The 20,076-nt window shown below is 38.8% G+C and overlaps 1 protein-coding gene across 20 annotated transcripts in view; it reads left to right on the top strand.

Annotated features, from left to right (window-relative positions):
* The window catches only part of fbxl15 (F-box and leucine-rich repeat protein 15), a 158,969-nt gene that overhangs the window by 95,232 nt on the left and 43,661 nt on the right, over nt 1-20,076 (top strand). For 17 of the 20 annotated variants that reach the window (XM_077550693.1, XM_077550674.1, XM_077550676.1 and 14 more), the window contains one exon: nt 9,916-10,107. The exons of 1 other annotated variant lie outside the window; for it this stretch is intronic. The gene's annotated coding sequence lies outside the window, so the exon portion shown is untranslated. The remainder of the gene's footprint in view (nt 1-9,915; nt 10,108-20,076) is intronic. 2 more of the 20 variants (XM_077550680.1, XM_077550681.1) reach the window with 2 other exon arrangements.

Below are 20,076 nucleotides of genomic sequence, written 5' to 3'. Positions count from 1 at the left end.
AGTTAAAGTCGGCTAGCTTAATGCTAACACATAATAGTGAAATGCCATTGACAGGCTAACGTGTAACGCTTTAAGCAGCTTACTGAGTCCCTTACAGTACTTGTGATACTCTTCTTCAATTGTATCTACATGACTGTATTATACTACCCCCTGGTGGCCAAGTGGCGCACACCAGAAGGGGCTGCAATGAATTCATCCTGAAAATATCAAAATGTGTCTTTCCATCTCTGCATTAGTATGAAATGTGTTCTCAGCTAACCGGTGACTCTCGCGCACGCTCTTCGCGGTGATGATGCGCCGTAATGGCCGAGCATGAGGCTGAAAGTTGTAAGTTAAAATAGAAAAAGCGCTCCAAAACCAATGCGGCCTCCTAAATCACGGTGTAATCGGCCCTCTGTGCACGAAGCATGTCCCGGAGAGCAGAATGCTCCGGATGACCCCAGCTGTACCCCGTTTTGCATTATCCCCCGCCGCACTCCTCTACCATAAAAAAACACAAAGAAGTTAATGATTGCTTTTGTTTTGTTGCAAAGCAAACGACAACAACAAATCCATCAAACTTAGCAGCGGCGAGCACATCAGCACTTTTTTTTTTTTTGTCCGGCTCACCAGAGGCCTCAAATGCACATATTGCACCGCACCTCCCCCCCCCACCTTTGCCTCCCTCCTTCCCCACCGAGAAGCAGTCCCTCCGAGGCCGCGGCCGACTTGATAAATGGCCCGAGCGGAATTTCCTGAAAGGGGAGTGGCCAACGCGAAGCTACTTAATCTGAGCGGTATCATTCTTTAGTTTTCTGCAACTGACGCACACTGTGCACATTTTAATTGTAATGGTGCACTGTGTTAACCTCATGTATCTCGCTTCCTTGTTTTTATTGTTGTATTGGTTTTTACAGTATTAAGTAACTAATAACGACATTTATAAATTTTTCAATTGTTTTTCAATTTCATTATTTATTTTGCCTTGTGTTGCGAGCAATTTTTTTTATTTCCAACTTACTGTGAACTTCATAAGATCCGTCCACCATCAGACGTCACACACCACACCACTAAGTCCCGCCTCTTAACTCATTCCCCGCCATTTTCACTGAAGCACTCCTCTTCGCTCCAGGCTGTTATACTCGATTTTGACTGATTTTGCAAGGCCCACAGAATATTGTGTTCTATTGCTACCTACCAAAAAAAAAAAGATTACAGTCTCTTCTTCCATCAGGAAAAAAAAGTATATTTGTATCTGTTTCCGTTTTGCAGCAATCAGCATTAGAATATGGCTAAGTTTCATCATTATTCACAAATCTGTTTAAAACTGTGGGTAAATGAGCTTTTTGCAAAGTGGCCCTGGTTGATCTCTTATATTCTGCTGCCACCTGTTGGCCGTTTTTGTAATAACTACCATTGCTTCAATCATTCTCTTCAGTTCAGAGGCTGCATCAAAGTCTTTTGTATGCTCTAGCATAAAAAAACATAAAACGAATAAATACGTCTTTGGGAGCATGGTAATATTTAAAATAGAACGTATTTATACGTTTTGGGGAGTAAATGAGTTAAAGGCATCATTTATTTATGTCAAGACAAAAATCATGATTTAAAAAAAATTCTCACAATTCATAAACAGATCAATATCCATATGTATAGCACTTTATTTATCTATGCATTTATTTATTTATTGTAAATCTTAGTCTGTGCTCACGTTTTTAAATGATCACATCTACAGTGTTCCTAGATAACAATAATACGAATGTGTCAAAGAAAATGTGTAAAAAAACATTCATAGGTTGTCATGTGCATGCCAGAACAATAGGTGGTGCTATGACTGTGAAAGTAAAGTCTTTAAGATGTAGTTTTTCGGACTCCACTAATAGAAATACTAGAAGTCAGTAATACTAGAAGTCAATTTTCAATGTATTAAAACCCAACACGCTTCACTTCCTGCCAACGCGGCTGCTCGGGGAAGAAGAAGAAGAAAACGCTAATGAGACCTGAAGCACTTGTGAGCAAATGAATGTTGCTTTTGGTCGCGAGCGTCACATTCAGACAGCTGATCAAGAGCAACATGATGTATGCAAGTATGTAATGTATGTAATCATATTTATCACACAACGCTTATGGCAGAAAGCTATTAATTTACACCCCCCCCCACCTCCCTCTCTGCCTGCCTCGTAACATTTGAACATAATGCATCACCTGCCTCTCGCAAATGACTATTCCTGCATTGACAGAGCATTATTTTCCTTGTTATTTTCCCAAATTTTCTCGCCGACGAGTAAATGGCCTCGACTGGAAATTTCGCCGGGAAAGAATTAAGCCAAAGTGCGTGTTGCGTGTTTAATGGGAAAAATAATTGCACGTCAGGTGAAACAAAGCATGCGGACGGACGCAATTACGCACCTTTGTTTGCTGTTTTTTTTTTTTTTTTTTTTTTCATTTTCGCAATTTCCCAAAGAACACTGAACCTTTTGCCATTTTAATGCTTGACTTTTTTAATATAGTGGGAGATAATTATTTCAACGTTGAGCTCAAGTTAACATTGAGTTTGATGCAAATGACCAGATGGCAACATTCCGTGATGACGGCCGTGGTTCTTTGCCTTCTTCTGTGATAGTTTTAATTAAAACGCCTTGTCAAAAATGACAATTTAGGCTAAATGGATGGTACGCGCACCGCTATTAATATGCCGTCGCTGACACTGCTGTTAATTAGCCTGTTGAGTTGTTATCACACACACACACATCATTATTAACATTAGGACGGGGATGGCCTTAACTGTTGCAGTTTAGTCAACTTTGGTGGAACTTCCTGTTTGCTAACTTCCCATTTATAGTTTTTGCTAACTTCCCATTTATAGTTTTTGCTAAAGTCGCCAACTTCCTGTTCACAGTTCTTGATATCATCATCAAGATCTGTTTTACACTCTTTGATACATTTTCACTAGCTTCGGATTTACAGTTTATAGTAGACATGAACTTCCGATTTGCAGTTTTTGCTAAAGTCACCTACTTCCTGTTTACACTTCTTGCTCTAGCTTAGGAAGCTTAGATACTGTATCAGAAAGTGTGAATAGAAAGTTGCTTTTTACACCTTTTTATAACGTCAGTGAGCGTCACTAGCTTCCTTTTTACACTTTTGATATGTACACTAACTTTCAGAGGTGGCAAATCCAAGTCCAGAAAGTAAAAACTCTGCCACAGTTTGGCTTTAGCCATTGATGTTAGCTAGCTAGCTAGTAGGTAAACAAGCACCATGGGAGCTAGCTAGCTAGCACTTGGGGCTAAAGCCAAACTGTGGCAGGTGTTTTTACTTTCTGGACCTGGATTTGCCACCTCTGCTAACTTTGCGCAAAAATCACCAACTTGCTGTTTGCCCCCAGTTTACACTTCCTGTTTATCCTTTTTCTTATCCTTTCATACAACTTCCTGGTTACACTACAAACTTCACGATAATGTTAAGAGCTTGACATCAATTAGTTGGTAATCACTTAAATCAGGGGTGTCCAAACATTTTCGTTTGAGGGCCACATACAGAAAATTTTACAAATAATGTATTTGTGTTTTTGCATATCTAGAAAAATGCTAAAGTATATAAACCAGTTTATCTGTAATAGTGGCACCTATTTTTTTCTGACACCATCTACAAACATTTTAACTTTTAATTTTTTTTTTAACTGTATCAAATACCACTTTTAGTATATGTCATGAGCCACTGAAAAAAATGGATGGTGGGCCGCAAATGGCCACACTCCCACACTAAGTGGCCACCATTTTTTTGGGGTGGGGGAGGAGCAATAATGACAATTTGGGACAAAAATAGTAATTCATTAATTTTTACACAAAATCTCCAGAAATTCTTATACTATCCGAGGTCAGAGGAGACTTTCTGAAGGCAAAATCATTACTGTAAAATACATGAAAGATCAGAATACATTGATCATTGGCAATAAAGTCCATTTGGTTTGCTATAAGGCTATGAGGTCTGCAGTTGTCCGGTTCATGCGTTTCTCAGAGTGACAGCGTAGCCATCTTCATTGTCTTTGTCCTTACTTTGGGCCAAGAGGTGATAAATAAAGCGCCACTTGTCCTCTTCGACTGAGTAATGTCCGACGCTTCGGTCTCGGCTTGATAAGATGACTTATATCCTGATTCCAGGGGAGTGGACGTTTCAATTTTTTCTCTAATGCAGACCTTTTATGACGCGGTCGCGTGTGATTCCACCCCACTGGTTTGTACATCTACAGATTTGTACCGATTTTGCTCCTAATGTTCCTGGTGGCTAAAACAACTAAATTACCCGTTTTGTCGGGATTAAAAAAAAATAAATAAGCACTGCATCTTTAGTTTTAGATTTACAATCCATTTTCAGCGTGGAACAAACCACACGCTTTCCTTCACGGGGCGGGGGCGGGGGCGGGGGGGCGCGCGTATGTTAATTGTCGTAGTTTACGAGTGTTTGTCCACACTGTTATCCTTTGTTTTATGGGCGCAAAGCGCGTGCAAGCTCAAAGTCAAAGTCAATATGATGAGGTATTAGCCTCGGCAGCCATTGTGCTCACGCGTGTCAAGGTCGGGTCACCGCGGGCGGGATCGTCTCTCTCTGGCGGCTGTGTCTTCCCGCCGTCAGGGGGGCTGGTGGTTTGGGGGCGCGAACATTATTTGTGCTCACCTCATCACTGCTCAGATGGCCTGTGCAGGGCTAGTAGTAATAGCCTCTTTAACCTTCTAAATGATGACGATTGCGGGTGAAAACAGTAAGCTTTTCCCGCAGCTGCATAGACGCTAACGTGAGAGCATTGTGCTGCTTTTAATACAATTCAAACGCTCGGATAAGGAAATGTCACTTGAAATTAGTGCAGAAAAAACATGCTCCCAAAGACGTATTTATACGTTTTTTCGTTAGGGCATACAGAAGGCTTTGATGCCGTCTCAGAATTGAAGAGAATGCTTGAAGCAATGGTAGTTGTTACAAAAACGGCCAGCAAGTGGCAGCAGAGTATAAGAGATCAACCAGGGCCATGTTGCAAAGAGCAGATTTGTGAATAATGATGAAACTTAGCTATATTCTAATACTAATTGTTGCTAACCAAAAACAGAAATATATGTTTTTTTCCCTGATGAAAAAAGATACTATAATCTTTCTTTTGGTAGGTTCCATGTTTTTATAGCACATAATATTCTGTGTCAAAATCCAGTAAAACAGCCCGGAGCAAAGGGGGTTGCTTCAGTGAAAGTGGCTGGGAATGAGTTAACTGATTCGAAAAAGAGGAGGATGAGAGAGAGTGTGCAAAGGATCAAAAATTGTTGACGACGTCCTCATCACGTTAAATGTCGAAAGAATTAACATATAACAGATGCTCTTCAAATTTGGCGGGCAAAAAATGTTGATAAAAAGACTTTTTAATTAAGTGATTAATCAAAACTCTAAGATGTGACTAATCTGTTTTAAAAATGTAACCGTTTGACAGCTCTAATTGAAATCAAACTTCTAAGACCAGTAAAGTAGCCTTTTGTGCATTGAATTATAAAGTTCGGTTTGTAAACTTTGTAGAATATTCCAAGTCTAGGTTGACCAGATTTTCAACATTTAAAACACTACAATAGAATAAAAATCAAATATTAAAAAAAATCTCATCAGGAATTATTCATAAAAAATGTAATTGCTGGTGGTTGTGTTATTACTTAAGCTAGAGCTAAATGCTATCTTGGTTGACAGTTCAAAAGATGTAAACAACATTATCCAACCTTTTTTTTACTCGGTCCCGATGTTGTCGCGGTCCCACATTGTAACATTAGAAACACACTGCCGGAAACGCTCAGCTCGCAAACGTGAATGTAGATACACACAAAAATTCATGTCCGTCCGTTCCAAAGAATACCGCGTGTTGGAAACAAGCCTTAGCTAATCTTAAAAGAAACGATTGAGGTCAACGGAAGTTCACACACTCGCCGGCCATGATTTTTAGTCAATGCTTGACTTTTAGCTCGGACCTTGTGGACTCCAAGTGTGGTATTTCCTACTTCCACTGATGAGTCCTCCCACTTGCTTAATGTACTTGTACTCGAAGGGCAGCCATGTTGTTTACTCGGGGGCGAGCCAAGAAGGGAAAGGGACGGGATGCATTTGTCCCAAGGTGAGAAGCGCACTCCCCGACGTTAAATAAACACTCGCGGACCTCTGGCTAGCGCAACCCCGGCCACGGTGAAATGCCATTGGCGTGTCCAAATGATGGAGGGCTATTGTTATCTATCGCCCCTGCACTCTGCTGAGGCCAGCCGGGAGGTCGGCATCGGCCCGCCCACTCCCACTAGCTTCTACCTCGGCACAAAATAAAAATCAGCAGACTTTTTTTTCCTCACAACAACATTTGATCGAGAGGAAGGGCGGAGGAGAAAAATTAGCCAATGAGAGGCAGCGTCAACAACTGTTCCAACTTCGTGTGCGCGCTACACTAAGCGGCGATGTGTATTTCTGCGGATGATTCAATCGATAGCATTTTTGACAAGACTTGTTGGAACATGCCTCTTTATTTGACGCCGTCGCTTCCCGTCGGACGGAGCGCATTCATCAAGCTGTCACCCGATGGAGATTGCGCTTTAGTGGTGCGCTTGATAGAGGGCGGCCATTATGATGCATGTCGATAGTTTGCAGAGGTATCGACGCAACAAAGCGCAGGCCCTCGCGGCTGGTTAGCTTCTCCCTTAAAGTGGCCTGGCGAACGTGCGTTTTGCTTTTGTGGTCAAGTGAGAGTTTGGACAATCAGAATGTGTTTTGACGCCTTTTTAAGTGGGTGTCAATTACTCGTGGATTTGTCATATTTGCGGCAGGACTAGCTTTTGAGATCTCGACATTTTGGACAATTGATGGATGTTTAATGTGCTTTGACGGTTTAAAAAAATGTATCACGCGAGGTTGCGGAATATGAAGAAATAAGTAACAACAGAGAGCAAGGCTGGATTCAGATGGCCTTGAAGAAAACACTTGACGGAGAAACCGTAACCAAGTAAATAAGTGTGACTAGACAAAATAAGAGCGAAAATTACATCATTGCCAAGGGGCATAGCAACAGCATAGCAATGACAAATATCACAAGGGACATAGCAACTGACAACATCATCATAAGGGACAAAGCAATTTCAAAATGAGTCAGACTAGACAAAATAAGAGCGAAAATTACATCATTGTCAAGGGGCATAGCAACAGCATAGCAATGACAAATGTCACAAGGGACATAGCAACTGACAACATCATCATAAGGGACAAAGCAATTTCAAAATGAGTCAGACTAGACAAAATAAGAGTGACAACTACATCATCCTTAAAGGACGTAGCAACAGCATAGCAACAACAAATATCACAAGGGACATAGCAACTGACAACATCATCATCATAAGGGACATAGAAACAGCAAATAAGTGTGACTAGACAAAATAAACGTGACAACTATTTAATTGTCATAAAGAGCATAGCAACTACAAATATCACAAGGGACATAGTAACTGACAACATCATCATCATAAGGGGCATGGAAACTGCAAAATAAGTGTGACTAGACAAAATAAGCGTGACAACTATTTCATTGTCATAAAGGGAATAGCAACTGCACAGCAACTACAAATATCACAAGGGACATAGCAACTGACAACATCATCATAAGGGACATAGCAATTTCAAAATGAGTCAGACTAGACAAAATAAGAGTGACAACTACATCATTCTTAAAAGGCGTAGCAACAGCATAGCAACAACAAATATCACATGGGACATAGCAACTGACAACATCATCATCATAAGGGACATAGAAACCGCAAATAAGTGTGACTAGACAAAATAAGCGTGACAACTATTTAATGGTCATAAAGGGCATAGCAACTACAAATATCACAAGGGACATAGTAACTGACAACATCATCATCATAAGGGGCATGGAAACTGCAAAATAAGTGTGACTAGACAAAATAAGCGTGACAACTATTTCATTGTCATAAAGGGCATAGCAACTGCATATAAACTACAAATATCACATACCTTCTGTATGGTCGAGCATAAAAAAATAATAATTAAGCATATAAATACGTCTTTGCACATTTAAAGCATTTAAAATAGAACATATTTATACGTTTTTGGGAGCAAATGAGTTTTTGCTAGCAGCAAAAAAAGAATGTTGTTGTTTAGTTTAGTTATGTTCTACAGAAAATGGTCATTTGCGACTCAGTGGGGGTTTGCCATACAGTCCTCGATGTTGGGTGAAAACAGCTGTGAGCATCTTCCTCCAGCAATTTCTCGTTCATATTTGGACTTCTTGGCTTTGGAGAACAAAGACTTCATAGCCTGCTTGCCATGATAATGAGCTGAGAGGATAAAAGCTGAAACAAATGATGAGCTCTACCTTTTAAATTTGATCGCGTGATTGCGGCGTCTTGAAAGTGCACTCAACTGTGACCAAACACTAAGAACTCAAATACGTCAGTGATTATAACCCCCACCCCCAAACCCGACCCCCCCTCCCTGGAAAGTTTTGTCCAACTTGCCGTTTGGATTTCACCGTCCCCAATTATTCCCTCTTGTGCATACAAGCAGGCACGCGCACATAATTTATGACTGCCTCTGGTCTTGATGACAGATTATTAAAAGTAGAATTAGTTTTTTCTTTTTTTCAGCTGTGGGATCTCTCCGGCGGGAATTGGCGGAAGGGTCTCTCGCGAGGTCTCCGCCGCTAATAGAAGTTTCAGGGAGACTAATGATTTGAATCTGGTGTGGCGTGAGCGAGCGGTTACCCGCGTCTGCCCGCGGAGAGCTTCATTGGATTGTTTAGCAGCAGAAAAATCGCGTTTTTTTTTTGTCCTCAAAACGGACAGGAAGCCGCTTCTGTAAAAGCCACGCGTAGACGGCGACGTCGGCGTCGGCGTTCACCTGATGGCCGTCGGGCGCGTGTACTCCCAGCATGCCTCGGCGGCGGCGTGCACCAGAGGGGAGTCGCAGCGCAGCTGAGAGCCTCGGCTTAATCTTATGCATCATTAAGCACTCAGCGGCAAGCCGGCGCTGTTCATATACATCATCCACGCTTAATAAACATAATGATGACATAAGATGTAATTCTAGATGAATTTTCATTTTATAGGGAAATGGAGAATTCCCGTTGAAAAGGAAGAGAGAGAGCGAGCGAGAGGGGGAAGCGGGCTCGGGAGCAAATTATCTGGGAAGTACGAAATAAATGATGTTTTGCTCCAGATTTCCTAAATGGATGAAGGTGGGGGGGGGGGGGGAAGAGGGTGTTTTATTTCATTCCTAATGATGAGAAGTGATTGACAGGCAAGTGGGCCTGGAGTGGCTTGCAGAATTTCAAAAAGGCCTAAAAGATTCATTTTACACCTCTTTTGACTTTAAATATTTCTATACAGCTTATCCTCATTTGGGTTGTGTACTGTATGTTGGAGATGACGTCAGGGACTGGATTCTAAATCGCTACTTTTCATGAAAAAAATTAAATAAAAATTTTCCAATCTTTTTTGTCTAATAAACATACATATTTTCAATCTTGAGTGAAGAGGGGAAATTATATGACAGCTCTGTGACTTCTCTTTCAAAGTGTCTAAAAGAAAGGGTTGATTTGCTTTTGACACTTTTGATTGGTTAATAATGTACTCAGCCATCGCTATGATTGAATTAATCAGTGCTGGCTTTGCGCAAGGTAAGCAGAACTGCATTTTTTAAATGGTTTTATTGGTAAAGTCGTCGACGCGATGGAGGTCTATGGGCCGTTGGGGGGGGTGGGGCGGGGGTGTAGAGTATTAGATAAAGGCTTAATATTTGGCTTGGGTTAAGGGTACCAAAATGGATCCTTATAGTGGTACAGTACCCCCCCCCCCCCTCCCCCAAGGAATACAGGATACAGAGGAATCAATAACTTCTTTTTTTTTTTTGCAGTGCACTTGCATTGGGGCGGAGTCAGCCATTAACTTGCCAGCTCCTCCAAATGGCTCTTTGTGTATGCTTACCACCACCTGCAGGCCTGGAGTGGAATTGCATGTTCATGATTTCTTTTTTTTTTTATCCCAACAAATTGAAGACGACATGATGAACATTTTCCAGCCTTTGCGGACATCTGCACCACACGGAGTAAGTACTGACATTATGATTAACAATCACATTTATTCTAGCTCTCATTTCTACTGGTATTTTTCCTATTTTTCCAAACAGAATTGTTCATTTTAGGCCTTCGCGTGTTAGCAGCTGGCGGATTGCGCTTCATTATAGACATAATCCACCTCGAGTAATAGTCCAAGAACGAGTTTTAGAACCCGCATGCATGCAAAGTGACAAATGGATTGGAACACAATGTAGAGTAATGGAGCCGTGGAGCTAATTAGGCCGAGTAGAGGCGAGCTGTGCTTAAATGTAAATGGATTGAAGCCGAGAGAATGATGAGCTCCTTGCTTGCAATCAATAGCAAAGCAAACAGAATCTATGGGAGCTACAGGAAGGGGGGTATGGAGGGGGGGGGGGGGGTATTATCTATTACAGGAGTCAGGTAAACACTCGGTGGACACTACATTAGGTATGCCTGGATTTTCCTATCAGAGCCAAATCAAGTGATGTGTAAAATGTATAAATAAATAATGTAAAAAAATATTACAAAAAATGTAATAATAAATAAATACATAATAAATTAAAAGTTAAATAAATAATCTGATTAATAAATCCCAATTAAAAATACATAAAAATTAAGATTTTGAATCAAATCAATAGAAACAAAACAGACAAAAAACTACACCATCCTCAGCATAAAATATAATAAATAAAAATAAAATATAATAAATATATATAATAATAACATAAAATCAGATACTAAAATATAATTACTAAAAAATAAGAAAAATAACATTTTAAAACAAACAAGACACAAATTAAAATGCAACATATAATGAATGCAAATGAAAACAAATTGTAAAATACAATTAACTGCAAAATTAAATGTATTTTATTTTATTTAAAATAAGAATATTTCCAATCAAAAGACGATATAAACAAAACAGACCCCCCAAAAATTACATTGTCCATGAAATAAAATACAATAATAATTACAACAATTAATAAAATAATAAATATAACAAAAATTCCAACATTTTAAGACAAGACATAAAATACAAGAACAAAAATTAAATGAACAAATGATATGATCAAATTACGAAAGTGTATTGCTGCAGAAAAAAAATCAGTATCTCATAATATGATACATTTTAAAGTAAATTAATTATTAAAATGCAAACATTTTAAAATAGAAACCAAGAGATCGTCATTAACTAACCAAATTTGTATGTTTTAGTTAGTCTGACTACAAACTTGCCCCCCCCTCATCAGACAGAATTTGTGCAGAATTGCAAACGGAGCACCCCAATAAAATCCGTCATTGCCTCCCCTGGTCATTTTTTTTTCTGCTGAAGTAAGAAACAATCTCATGGCGAATTTACAACACCACTTGCATACGTAATTAGCTTGTGGCGGAAGGTTAAGATGAGCATTACGTCCTGATGTGCTTTTCCCCTGCCAGGCAGCTTTCCGTCATTTAGGCACGTCTCAGTTCAGCCGTTGGTGGCCTGCTGGATGTAAACACTGATTACGGGCAGGAAATGAAGCCCTCACTTTGTCCTCCCGTGTCAGGGCGCAGCGCGGCCGCCGTTGTTGTTTGTCCACTTCTTTCCACCTGAACACACCGTTAGCTCATCTTTACGGGCGCCATTTAGATAACCACACGATGACATGATTATTTCCCCCCCCCCCCCCCCCCCTCCTTCACATTGCGCAACTTCCTGTATGGCCTTTAAGGGGGATGGGAACCATGTTTGGTAACTTGAGTAAAATGGATGCTTTACTATGAGGCAGTGATTCTCAAATTGTGGGTTGGGACCCAAAAGTGGGTCACGGACAGGTTGTAAAAAAAATATATCACATAATTAGTCAATTTTATTTACTTGTATATTTACCTACTATTTTTTATTTAGTTTCACTTGTCTTTACTGCATGACAGATTTCTATTCCACAAACAGCACTTCGTATGCAACAATGCTTTATTAAATAAAATTGAGTTGAGTTCAGCACAATGTCCGTTGGATTAATGCAAAAAAAGTGTGGCAAAACAGTTGAATTCTTTACATTCTGCGTATGTCTTGACTTGTCTGTATTTATAAAGTAAAATATTATAGAGTTCTATTTTGTGATTTAAAAACGCAGTACTGAATGTTTTGTTGTTATTTTTTGATGAATGGCATTTCAATATATTTTATTTGGGACATATAGCATATTTAAAATATATCGTTGTCACACTGTATTAACTGTGAAATACTGTAAAAAATAAAATAATAATAATAATTTTAAAAAAAATAAAAATTACAATAAAGCATACAAAAGGCTTTGATGCAGCCTCTGAACTGAAGAGAATGCTTGAAGCAATGGTAGTTATTACAAAAACGGCCAGCAGGTGGCAGCAGAGTATAAGAGATCAGCCAGGACATTGTTGTAAAAAGCTCTTTTCGCCACTGTTTTAAACAAATTTATGAATAATGATGAAACTTAGCTATATTCTTTTTTTTTTTTGTCTTTTTTTTTTTTCTCTGGAGAGCTCAGTATTGTTCATTCGGTAATTTTACCGATTTGACATGTCATCATCATTGCTCTCCTTTTTTATTTTATTTTATTTTTTTCTTAACTTAGCTATATTCTAATGCTAATTGCTGCAAAACGGAAACAGATACAAATATTCTTTTTTTCCTTTGTTATGGTCAAAATCCAGTAAAAAAATAAAAATAAAACAATAAAAAAGCCGGGAGCGAAGGGGGTTGCTTCGGTGAAAATGGCTGGGAGTGAAGGAGTTAATAAGAATAAAAAAATGGCAGTACCTGGGGGTTGTAAATAATAAAATAATTGTAAAAATTTAATTTAAAAAACAATATATATATATATATATATATAAAAGAAGCTTTTTAAGGATGATTTTGTGAGGGGGGGGGCGTAATATTTACGGGTGCGTGTTTTTCACCGGATCTTACGATAATTTTTTTGACCCTGCAGTGACACAGTAGTTAAACATGCATGCAGCGGGTCACAATGATCCGCCATTTTTGGCGCACTAAAACAAACCCTGCCCTCTAAAGGGTTAAAGGAAGTTACAGTATTGCTATATGTCGACTTGAGCAGAATACACAAAGAAGTCATTTGTCTATATGCTAACGAATGTACGTGTTCCATCTCATACGTTGCATTATTTATCACACCCGCAAAGTTCACAATGGCCCCGCTACTTTCCGGCGGCGGAAAATTGCGACAAACTGCTCAATTCCAACGACGACCAATCCACTCGGGCGGCACGCACGCACGCCACCGAGCATTTTTCTTACTTTGCGTGAGAAAAATGAAGTGTCAACATTTAATGATAGATATTTGCATTGTGATACAAATGGCGTCCTTGGCCCTAAACGTAAGATATAGATCCATTTTCTAATGAATTCAGATAAAGCGTCCTTTTTTTTGCATTTTTGGGAGTTGCGGCGGCGGCGTCAGTGACCCTGACGCAATCGACTGGATGATCAAGACATCTGTCATCTATCATTTCCTGACACTTTCTAGATGTTGCTTAGGTGAAACCCCCCCCCCACCCCAACCCATTCTCCCCCCCAACCCGCCTCCTAAATGCACGTGCAACTTCTGCAAGTTATCACACTTCATTGTTTTGCGGGAAAACACAGATCGGAGAGAGCGAGGGGCAAAAAGACATTAGCGATGATGTGCTAGCCGCATGTGGTCCGGGCCGAGTATTTATAGCCCCGCTGGAATCTCGCTGTGCGCCGCTGATAGCAGAGATAATGGCGGCGAATGGGAGGCGGCGAGCTGTTCTAATGACGCCCCCAACCAGACAAAGCGAGCAGCGAGGATAAATAAACGTTAGCGCCGTTTTTTCCCCCCCCCCCTCATCCGCCGCCGTCGTTTGCGTTTTTCTTGACTTGATGAGGTCACTTAGAGAAACACACAAACACACAAAAACAATGCGAGTAAAATGAATGCTTGGTTTTTAATTTTTAGCTACTTTAAAAATCTTGCTTGGATGCGTTTGCGAACCGGATTTCACGTCATTACACACAAATATATACACGCTTACTTATGGAAATGATCGTTAAACACACGCAGCATTCTGTGCAGAAATCGTCAGTGAAGACGTTTCATCCGTCGGCCAAAGTACTCGCACCAGGAAGTCCAGATACTTCAGATTTTTTTATAACTCGTATTGATATTTTGAATTTGTTAGCTTTGATGCTATCAAAAATAATCTGTCGAAATAGCTTTGCTAACAGTGCGACTGCCAAAAAAAGAAGAAGCTAAATTAGCTAATGCTAATAAGCTAATTGGAGAAAATGCAACTTCCTGTTTGTGTCTTTTCAGAATTGACTGAGCAACAATTCTGTTAAAGCGTTATTTAGGAAACACAAAAGCAATAAAATGTTGTGTTAGCACGTTTAACTAAATAAATGTTAGCTTAAAATCAAATATAGCGTAGCTTCACATGCTTCACTTGTATTTCCTCGTCATTATAAGCAATCAAGCGTTGAAACTATGGAGGATCAAAACTGCCAAAATTCCCAAAAATTAAATGACTAAATAAATTAATGACTAAATAAATAAATAAATGGCCAAAGGGGAAAATAAAAACTCATATAAAAAATATAATTCGAAAATTTAATCCCCAAAAATAAATATAAATGGAAATAAAAACAACTAAAATTATATATATATACATAAATAAATAAATACATTTGTATTTAATTTTTGAATTATATATATTTTTCATATCCATTTTTATTTTCACTTTTGCTGCCAGATCGAAATGTTATTCAAATGATAAAAAAGTCGTCTGATGAATCTGAAAAATCTACTCAAGTACTTTTCACCACTGCTTTGAAGATAGCAATGCAGTAGTCCAACCACCATACATAATCATTTGAGAATCAAACTACAGTATTTTTTATGCTTGACTTTAAATATTCTTCACACCGTTCTCTTATACAAAAAAAAAAAAAGGTTGTTTTTATTTTACAGGCATTGCTTATTTATATATATATATATATATAAAAAATCCCATTTTTCTACCTGATTTGAAAGCATGCCGGTTCGACTAGCTGAGCGGGCCATTAGCGAAACCTCGGGGTCCTGTTTCCCCGCCTCCATCGGGGGAAAGCGGGGGGTCTGATGACCGGCAAACAGCCCCGTCAGCAGCGGGCGCGAGTGCTCGTTTTATGGGCGACGGCGTGTCCCGCGTTAACACCGATGTCACCGTTTTAGAGCTCTTGTGTTTTAGCACCAGCCTGCTAATTGAGACGACAACGGCCATAACAATGACATTGTTAGCCAAACGGCCCGTTCTAGACTCACGTCTGGCTCCAGTCAAGGACGTCCGACAGGGACGTCGGGGGTGGCAACCTTGGATTTTAAGACACAGCGGGGGGTCCTGAGATTCCTTTTAGCAGCCCGCTACAACGTCGCAATTCAAATAAAAATCAATTCAACCCGAATACCGATTTCTCTCCCCATAGAAGTCGACTAATGCTTTTATTCCTTTCTATGTCGATTCATCGTAATAAAGTAGTGTTATGCTAAAAAGATACCTGACGTCATCCATTAATCGAATTAATATTCAACATTACTTAAAAAAAACGTTAGTTGTGCTTAGTGCTGTCAATATTGAATATTTTTAGAATCAATTATTCAATCGATTAATTGACTAATCGTATTCATTTTAAATTTGCATTAAAGTGTGTTACAAAAGCATTTTTTCCCTGATTAATGTGATTGGGGCTTGTTTCATACTTCGTATTTGTATAGTGTTTTTTTTTTTTTTTTTTTTTAAAGGGGCGGGGTTGATGCTGTAATTGGTTACCAGTTTGGTTATTGTTTTTTAAAGTGAAAACAGATATTTGCAAATGTCTTATTTTGATTAAACACAAAACATAAATGTTTTTTCATGAGGGATTACATAAATAAGTGAGCAATTACTGTTACTGCTGAATTCAGAGGATTTGGACATTTAAAAAAATAAATAAAAATTGCTCCAAATGATTATTCGATTATTTTCACTGAAGCAACCCCCTTTGCTCCCGGCTGTTTTACTGGATTTGGACTGATTTTGCAAGGTCCACAGAATATTCTGTTCTATTGCTATATATAAAAACATGGAACCTACCAAAAGATTAGTATCTATTTTTTCATCTGTTTCCTTTTTGCAGCAATTAGCATTATAATTTAGCTTCAAGTTTCATCATTATTCACAAACTTGCTCAAAACACTGGTGAAAATTTTGGCAACATGGCCCTGGTTGATCCCTTGTACTCTGCTGCCACCTGCTGGCCGTTTTTTTGTAATTACAACCATTGCTTTAAGTGACCTCTTCATCAAAGCCTTCTGTATGCTCTAAAATAAAAACATGTAAATACATATTTAAAAGAGAACGTTTTTATACATTTTTGGGAGAAACTGAGCTCAAATAGTTGTCGATTATTTTGATAATCGATTACTTGTCGATGAAGCTCTAGTTGTTTTGCGCTTGTTTGGCCGCACGCCAAAAATCAAGTTGGATTAGCGCCTTTGTCATTTATACTCCTTGTTTACACATGGCCGCCATCGCACATATATAACACGTTAAACAAGATACATAAACAAGAGCAGCTGTTGAAATGGCCGCCGCCATGCCCCAAACTGCCTTACGCCATCAATTAACGCTCACACATAGCGAGCGAGCGTGTTGTTTTCCACTCGCAATCCAATAATAGTCGCGCATACGGCGAGCGTTTAGATTAACATAATGGGAAAAAATAGCCGGCTTGATTGATCGTCTAAGTCCGAGCCAGATTGGAGCCCGAGGACTCAATCCCACCTCAACATATGCCGTCGTCGGAACGCCGAGCGTCTCGCAGCCTGGTTCCCGTTGATATTTATCGAAAAACATTTGACTTTATGAGCGGCATACTTAATGAGCGCCTATCGACGGCGGCGGCGGCGGCGGCGCGCCGGCAGATGACGCCGTAATTCTACGCCTAAGCATGGCGGCGCTGCGCACGTGGGCTCGTTATGTTGGCCTCTAATTGGGATTTACTCTCATTCCTCTCCGTCAATCTCGGCCCGCTGCCGGCAAAGTTTGATCACGATCGACGTTTATTCCCCCATTAGGGTTAAAATCATTTTTCAGTGCTTCGCATTAGCTGTATTTTTCCGTGCAGGGCAATAAAAAAAAAAATGGGAGGGACGGACGTGGCAGCTGGCCAGCTTGATAACGAGAGTGGGACAACCCACACCTGAAACAAGTTAGATTATTTTGCAAACTGAGTGAATAAAATGTCGTGTTTTTTTTTTTTACATTTTTATTACTACTTAAAATTAGTGCATTAATTTTGAGTTAATTTACAGTTCCTGTCACACCACTAATTTATTTCAACGAGGGAATACTGAGGGAATTCCAGTCTCAACGCAGCAGACATATCCACATCAAAATTTAGTAGGCTTAAATTTAATCATAATGTATATATTTGTGGAGATTGAGTTCAAGTTGTATTTTACAATTTTAAAAATGTGCAGAATTTCACAAGTTACCTCATGTTAAAGGTTAGGTAGCTCTTAATGTGAAAAGGAAAATGTACTGAGGTGTCACCGTCTTACAAATGTAATTATGCCGTCTAGTGGCAGAAAAATGACCTCAACACAAATCAATATCACACTACAGAACATCTTTTTTAATTTTAACTCAATTTTATGAATTATGAAATTACTGTATCAATGTACATTTAGAACAGATATCAAATTTGTGATTAATCGTGAGTTAACTATTGAAGTCAGGTGATTAATTATGATTAAAAATTTGAATCGCCTGACACCCCTAATTTTTTACACAAAATAGAAAGTACATATTTTTATATTGACAAAATGATCTTAGATCTAGAAAGTCCACACTTGATGTGGGTTTTTTTTGCAAATAGATTTTTGACCTTCCATACAGTTAAAATGTGTTTTTAATAAGAAAACACTATATTGTGCTTTTTTAAAAAAAAAAATAAAAAAAAAACTGTGATAATATGGCTCAAATGTGAAGAATTAAACATGATTTTTGCTAAATGTTTCTATACCGTACCACAACACCAATGCTAATTGTTAGCCTATTTGTGGAGTTTTGCGTTGTTAGCATTATGCTAGCATGCAATTTTATGGCAAATTGGGGTGGTTGTTTGAAATACACAATCTTTGATATATACTTGACAGCAAATGTTCAAATTTGAGCAGCAATAAACTTTTTTTTTGGGGGGGGGGGCAGTTGTAGAAATGCTTAATCTGTGTGTTTTTGTGCTGATTTGTGACTTTGAAAAGCAAACGGTCCTCCAAACACACAAAGCGCCGTATCGTTCCCATCATTCCCACACATTGCCTTGCTCATCTACCCTGAACAAAACCCAGCAACTAAATGTCGTTCATATATTTCCCCGAAACCAGACGTGCTGTCGCTACTTAACTCCGGTAGTCCATCGGTTTTTGTCCGAGCGATTCCCTCCCCGCATCGGAAGCGAGTTAGATACACTCAACCGATTGTCGAGGAAAAAAAAAAATCCATCCGGGAGCATCCCGGCGGCTGCGGGACTTTTTTATTGACATATCAGATGGGACATTGGAGGAGAAATTGGCCTCATTTGTTTCTCATGTCACCTTAATGGCAAATCTCTTTCAAGGGGGGCCAAGAATTGACGCCGGGACAGTCGAAGCTGTTCTATCGGTTTCCTCTTGCTTGAACGTGAAGTAGATGCACGTGCGTGTCCTTCGTACTAAATAGAACTTTACTCTAATTTCCAAATTCAGTGTCCGTATTTCAACAGGCCGCGTGATCGAAACGTAACCTGGCTAAAAAGGTTTTTACACTGATACTCGATGGCAAAAATGTGTGCACCAATAATCAGGTTTCCATCCAATTGTTTTGATTTTTTTAAGCAAATGTACTGAGAATGCGCAAAACGGACGTGCGACTTAAGCCCGTTTCCATCCGTTCTTCTTTTGCGAATATTAAAAGGGGACTCGGCTTCTTGTTTTTAAAATTTTGGGATGATAATAGACAATTACGACATTTTCTCTTTATTTATTTGTTTTTTGTTCGTACAGTTACGTTTCTTCGTTTGGATAGTTACAAAATTTGATCAGATTTGTTTTATTTCTGTGATTTTCGACCATTTTCTTGAGTTTACATTTTTTAACTTTTCTTGATTTTTTTTTTTTCCAGTGACGATCAATAGCTTTGCAGTTTTTCTCGTTTTGCTTCTGTGATGATGGATCGTTACAACATTTTATTGTATTTGTTTTATTTCTGTGATTTTCGGACATTTTCTTTAACTTTTCTTGATTTTTTTGTTTTTTTATTGTATGAGGGTCATCATTCTAGACCTGCTAAATACATAACGGACCTCGAGATGGCTTCTGTTTGTGCTCTATATTAACTCATTTACTGCCATTGACGGCTATAGACGTCAAAAATTCATTTGGACTGTTTCTATTAGTTTAACATTTTTTCCCACTTTTGTTAACAAGAGTATGAAAACCTATATATTTTTTTATTGTACATTTAGAACAGATATAAAATGTGTGATTAATCGTGAGTTAACTAGTGAAGTCATGCAATTAATTATATTTTTAAAAAATGAATCGCCTGATGAGAAGATTTAGGGGCGTCAGGCGATACAATTTTTTAATCGTAATTAATCACATGACTTCAATAGTTGACTTTTATATCTGTTCTAAATGTACAATAAAAAATTCTAGGTTTTCATACTCTTGTTAACAAAAGCAGAAAAAAATGTTAAACTATTAAAAATTGTTAAAAAAATATATATTTTTACATTCATTATCCATCAATGGCTACTTTTGTAGCTGTAGTGTTTGTTATGCACTACTCTCATTTATTTGATTGGCTCTGATTTGATGCGTTACGCAACTTGTTCCAAACATTTTTCAAGTTGCACAAAAAAAAAAAAAAAGTCTTCTAAGAACAGTGCAAATAAATTGAGACGTGCATGT

Source organism: Vanacampus margaritifer, chromosome 18, assembly GCF_051991255.1.
Source record: "Vanacampus margaritifer isolate UIUO_Vmar chromosome 18, RoL_Vmar_1.0, whole genome shotgun sequence".
NCBI classification, from domain to species: Eukaryota; Metazoa; Chordata; class Actinopteri; order Syngnathiformes; family Syngnathidae; genus Vanacampus; species Vanacampus margaritifer.
This window is presented reverse-complemented; position numbering and strand designations above follow the sequence as displayed.